General features: G+C 45.3%; 1 protein-coding gene across 1 annotated transcript in view; it reads left to right on the forward strand.

The window, feature by feature from the left end:
- Positions 1-6574, forward strand: part of Dgk (diacyl glycerol kinase 1) — a 74779-nt gene that overhangs the window by 41587 nt on the left and 26618 nt on the right. The window lies entirely within an intron of this gene.

The raw sequence follows: 6574 nt of genomic DNA on the forward strand, positions 1-6574 counted from the left end.
CTGACCGATGTATCATGCTATATATTGATCTGGCTCATCACTTTTGTTCGGTGAGGTAAACATTTATATTTATGTCCGCGTTTTTCCACACAACGAACAGCTCTGCGCTTAGCGACACCCGTATGTGGCGAGTCATTTCTGGCTGGTAATAATTGGAAACTAGGCCACGGTTGAAGAATTTTAGTTAAAAGCCCAGCCCAAGTTCAGGCCGAGCCCAAGTTTTAAAATCTAACTTGAGCAGTGTGAATCATAATCATCGTAGGCGTTTTTATAAGATTGATGCCATGGACGATTGTTACGCCTGCTGCTCGATATTGTCCAGTTGTTTCGCTTTTTGAGTATTTTTCGACGAATTTGGTGGTAATTTGCAACCAACGTAGCTCCAGCATATTATTGCTAATAAGTCATGTCCTATGTATTACGACACTTGAGTAATGAGCTAAGCTGAAACGGCTGTCGCTCTCCGTTAGTTCAGAGGCAGAACGCTGCACTCGGCATCAGATTACCCTGCTTCGAATGCCAGCAATTTCATGGGATAAACTCATGATGTGACACGCGTATAGCTGAAAAGAGATCATCTTCGCCTCGATCCACCCGGCACACCTGGCGACGGAAGAGATCATCTTCGCCTCGATCCACCCGGCACACCTGGCGACGGAAGAAAGCATCTTCGCCTCGATCCACCCGGCACACCTGGCGACGGAAGAGATCATCTTCGCCTCGATCCACCCGGCACACCTGGCGACGGAAGAGATCATCTTCGCCTCGATCCACCCGGCACGCCTGGCGACGGAAGAGATCATCTTCGCTTCGATCCACCCTGCACACCTGGCGACGGTTGGATGATTGTTTCGCCGAAACGTTCTGTAAATACTGCCGCAGCAGACAAGGATGGTAGGCCATAAGTGATAAGTGTGGCAATTATTGGGATCAGATATGAAAGAAAGTAGGTTTCGTAGGTGTTGTTGGTCTTTGCTGCTTATCGCTCTTCGTTGGTTCGTTAATAGATACAGAATACATTATCCAAACGTCGCCATTTTGGGGCGGTTGTAACGGCTGGATGGCATTCAGCTTGCAGCCATACACGCCGCTTCAGATCTCAGGTTTTGTTCTCAGAATAGCCGTGATTTGAAGCAGGGTACTTTTTGGTCTAAGCATTCACCCATGAACAGGAGGCCAGGAGTGCCTTCTATCTAAATCGAAATCTAGCTTTGTTCTAGCAATCTCCTTTCCTTGTGGTCCTTTTGCATATATATATATATATATATATATATATATATATATATATATATATATATATGTATGCACCGAAGTGAAAACTTCCTGATACAACCCAAACTGCCATGGTATACAGAGCACATGGAACGCTGGGCGCGTATCCCTCGGTGAATAAATGTGGATCCCCAGGTTGGGAAGAAGAGATTGAAGTGAGAGAGTTTGCGTAGAAGGGTTCTTTCATGCCATATTGTTCATGACCCCCTGAAAAACGGAACATGACGAAACACGAAGCAAATATATGGAATATTTTGTGAGGAAAAAATGCCGCTGCTCCCTGAGAGGACATTGGCATTGCTTCTTTAGGTATGTCTTGAAGTCATATCACTAGCCTTGGTAATTTCGTTCGCACTTAACGCATCGAGATCACTAAAAAAAAACGGGGTCAGACATTTAGACACATCCGGCTTGCTGTCATGATTTATGTCATATTCATTGGCAGCATAGCTGGTTGTTTGGGTCTTGATATGGCTGTTACGACCAGATACAAACCTCAAGATTGACATTGTTTCATGTGTACTTGACTTTAGTGTCCCAGCACGGTTTGATGCGATAATGCCGTTGTAATGTGCAAGGTAAATAATGCTTTGTAATTTGCTTCCAGACCAAATGTCTCCATGAATCGATATAAGTGGGTTGATGAGTCATTTACGGTTGCTAACAATTTTCTGAAATCACTATCATACGACGCACAATTCCGGCTCTAGTTGGGTCATACAGCATTGTGCTCTGTTGTGGATCCGCCACATTGACATGACAGCAATAACTACTGCCGATTATATTTTTGCTCTGGTAAAACCATCAGTGTACCCGTGCACATTTCTCGGCTTCATATCGTATCATATGTTTGAAGATAAACCACCGCTGTTTTCAGATGTTTGTTTCTTGCTTTTGGACAACAGGAAATCAGACGTACCTCTTAAATAAATAGATGGTGCAAACGCACCAAAATATTCATCACAAAAGACTCCACTTAAGTTTCACAAGCACTTGTCGCTGACTTAGTATTTGCCGTAGGCGGGCTGGGGCTGCTGGTAGCTGTTGTCGTAGCTGACCTCGGGAGTCGGGTACTCGGTGGGCACCGGGGTCGGCAGGATGTCACTGGACGGCTGGTAGCCGTCCTCGTCGGCGACAAAGGTGACCTTGACGGGGTTGCCGTAGCCGTCAGTGTAGCTCCAGGAGCCCTCCTGCTTAAAGCTTCCCTCCTCCTGTCCGTACTGGTTCTTGCCGTAGCCGGGCAGAGGGACACCACTCTCGGACCTGACGACAGATGGCAGCAGCGTCAGACACGATGCTTGCTGCTTGTGTTCTTAACAGCGGCGGGCTGAATTGTCATTAGACACTAAGAAGTGACTCATGCAATGAGGTTCGTGTTCAGTTTTCATTTTGAAACAGACCTGTAGATGCCGTTTTCGGTGTTGAAGTGAGAACTGTAGGTGCCATCTCCTGGGTGAACGTCCTCTTGCTCGAGGATAGCGATGGGCTTGTAGCCGCTGTGGCCGTGGGAAGGAGCCGGGGCGTAGCTGGATTGCGGCCGGTCAGCGGCAGCCGCCAGGGCCAAGACAGTAAGGATAATCTGAAAACATGGGGCATATCGCTACTCCGCCGTGGCAGCAGGGATATTTATACCGGATTTTCATTGCCTCAGAAGCATTGGTTGAAGTGGTCGATAACATGATCGCTGAAAGGGAAAAAGCTGTGTACACAAGACTTGCAGACCATTCCTTCGAGGCGATTAAATGTAGTTCGCCATTGGTTGCACTGGCGAATTTCAGTAATATGACGATGAGCCTAAGCCAACAGCTCTTGCTGAGCACCTCCAATACTTACGGTCTTCATGCTGCTCTGAGTGAGTTTGAAGCTGAACCGGTGCCTTCTGTTCTTTCGGCTGTCATTATATAGTCCCGACCCCACCTGACCCTGTGAAGTTTGGGCGGCCACGCCCCTCTGACCGCGTCGACGGCAAGCTTCCTGGTGGTTTCCACGGGAACCGCCGAGAAGATCAAGTTACTTGGTTGTAAATCGTCTTAATACGCGATGAGACCGCATATAACACGAACCTCTCATTGTATTCTACTGGTTTTATTACTCGTATCTGGAACCGGGTGCAGTCCATATATTCAGGTTCCGCTTTTTCCAAATATCAGACTTGAGCAGAATTACCATAGTTAGAACTTTCAACTTGAGAAATCAGGTACTGCGCTGTGCACATGGAACTGGAGAATTCAAGGGCTAATACTTTGGTGCCTTTGGACTGAGCCATGACTACCTGACAAATAAATCATGTTAGGTATGGGTCAGCTTCTGCATGTTAAATTGGTGAGATTAATATTTTGAATTTTCAGTAGTGATCGTGATCAGATTACCCTGTTTCGAATCCCAGCAATTCCAAGGGAAAATCTACCATGTTGCGCTTGAATGATGGAAGGGGTATCATTAATTGTGAAGACCCGATAACACGTGACGACGATTAGCTGGTTGGTTCGCCGAAACGTTCTGTCAGGGGCGAAAAAGGGCCTTTTTGGTTATCGACGAAATTTTGAACTGTCTAAAATTGTCACTGTGAGGCAAATCTTTTAGAACCTGTTGCAGTATAACTCTGAATGCGATGCACAAAAAACAACAACTGAAATTCGACGCGGCGTAAGAATCAAATATTTTCGTTTTGGGTGTTCAGTCACACCAAAGTATTAGTCTCTGGCCATCAAGCACTGCATGATGGTTGAAACTAAAGTAATGAATTAATCAGATAAAGGCATACTAAACATAACCAGCCTAGAGGCGTGCAGTTTCCTTTTCAGTGTGCGGGGGGGGGGGGAATTCTATCTCCTAGCCAGGGATGCATTTGCTCGTTTTTATTGATAATGTTTCTTCGTCATTTTCCACACATTATCATCTTTATGGTTCAAACACCCAAAACTATTTTTGAGAACATGCACCCTTGCTTCCGACTCCAAAAAGAAAGTGCTTCAAACCTGGGGAGAAAACTGCCCCAAGTGCATTTCAGAGGCAAGCTCAGCGATTTTTTCTCCTTTCACCCCCTCTATTCCTACGACCCTACGTATTTTACAAAACTGTATCCCTGTAGCCAGAAATTTACCAAAACATGGTTCTACAAGCACCTAAAACAATATCATTTCCTGGTTTCGTGACGTCATTGTACAATCAGCTGGAAGTAATGGCGACCTTCATTATAGTCGCATAATCATTACCGGCACAAAACCCACACTTCCCAACACAATCCCAATGAATTAGTACAAAATCCACCTAATATCGTAATCAAAAGATGCAAACGGCATTTGTAGCACTTAATCACTTTCGTTCAACTCTATGTTCAATTTGATGACAATTAGAAATGCTTCATCTCACGCCTGTCCACTGGTCAGGAGGCTAAGTGTGAGGTGTAACGGGCAGTGTGAGAGGCCTGCGCCAACGATTCTCGGCCTCTTACCTCCAAGCCGCTGTTCCTCTCAGCAGCAGAAAGCCCCGGATGAACGCTTGACATGTGTCGCCCCAACGCCCACGTTGGCCATTGAGGCTACAGTTCGGGTATCCGCAAAACAACAAGCCTCTTAGATCGGCAGGGCCTTGTAACGCTTTCCCAGGGACGTCCCCATGGTAGATACTAGAAAAGCCACACGGCGCCTTACAAAACAGACGTTTGGCTATGTTTCTCTAGCCAGTCATCTTCTCACAACATGAACACAACCAACGGTGGCCCACAGCCTTGCACTAAACTCGGTTGAGTACCGCGTGGCGAGCATTTCGGCCTATTTGTCTCAAATAGTACGATGCGTTAAATACGCCGCGTAACAAACGGATTACGTTCGTTGCAAGATGATGTAGCCAGCCATGATTCTTACTATTAGTGATAAGCATAGTTATTTTGTATTTTATGCTGTTGAGTATTTGAAGTGAATTTTGGCTGAAGAAATATGTGAGAAGCACTGATTTGAGGGGAATTAGAAAAGCCAAGTGTCGCCACTGATCTGTGACGTCACCACTGCTATAGTGCAGTTTGTATTATGTTTCTGTGACCAGCTAAAAACCATTCAGATTATAGCTGCTATATTTGGCGACACTTTGTGGCTCAACGTGCTCACACAGTGAAACGTTCGTTTCGACATGTGCTCTACACGTGCGATGCATGTGCTCACGCTGCAAGCGTGAGCGTGTACAGAAGGCTTATACAGCAGACTAATACTAAGGTTTGAGTTTCGTCTAGCTGTGATATCATATGTTCCGGTCTATTATGATTTGCTTCCATTTCCGCAATTTTGTCACTAAATGGCTCGCACAAGCGTCTGCTTTTGTTACCGATCATGTCCGTTAAATTAGAAGCTTTTTCACCCCTGCATTCTGTACATACCAGCGCAGCAGAAAGAAGTGATGGCCAATAAATTGTCAGTGCTAATATTATTGTGGGCCTGGTACCAAAGAAAGTTTGTTTAAGATAGCTGGGAACTTATAAGTGGTAAAATCATTCCCGGTCAGAGAGGCAAAATTAAGTTTCGAGGGTACTGTCAGTCTTTTTCTTGTCGGGTCGTAACGACCGAATGGTGCTCCGCTTGCAACTTTAAACGCCATCTCACGTCCCAGGTTTGCTTCTAAGAATCGCCGTGATTTGGAACAGGACACTTTTTGGTCTAAGCATTCACCCATGAGTGGGAGGCCAGGAGTGCCCTCTACATGAGTCTAGCTTTATTGCAATAATGTATTTTGCTTGTGAACCTTTTGCGTTCATGCTTATATTATATGCTGTGCACCGAAATGAAAACTATATGCATATTACATAAACTGCCATGGTATACAGAGCACATGGAGCGCTGGGCGCGTATCCCTCAGTCAATAACTGTGGATCCCCAGGTTGGGAAGAAGAGAATGAAGTGACACAGGTTGTGTAGAAGGGCGTTTCTTTTCATAGTGTTCACCACCGCATATCAGAACGGAACAAAACGAGACACCAAGCAATGATATGGAATGTTTTGTCGGTTTCGTTCGGCTGGTCTATGGGTGCTCATTGCCATTGTTTCTTTTGTACATCTTGAAGTCAGGTCATTCTCCTTAGTAATTGTGCTCGCGCTAAAGCATTGGTGTTTCTAAAACATTGTTTTTTGGGTTAGATATCAGAACATATCCGAAATGCTGTTATGAGTTATTTAGTATTTTCTTCTCAAAAATCACTCATAGTTTTACCTCTATGACGGCTTGTTAGCCATAGCCGGCCGTCGGGTTTCGGCATCTTATTCTATTTTGGTATTTCAGCCGTTAGGATGAAATATCAGGCTCATCATCGCCA

Source organism: Pollicipes pollicipes, unplaced genomic scaffold (genome assembly GCF_011947565.3).
Source record: "Pollicipes pollicipes isolate AB1234 unplaced genomic scaffold, Ppol_2.1 Scaffold_7261;HRSCAF=8764_pilon_pilon_pilon, whole genome shotgun sequence".
Classification (NCBI taxonomy): domain Eukaryota; kingdom Metazoa; phylum Arthropoda; class Thecostraca; order Pollicipedomorpha; family Pollicipedidae; genus Pollicipes; species Pollicipes pollicipes.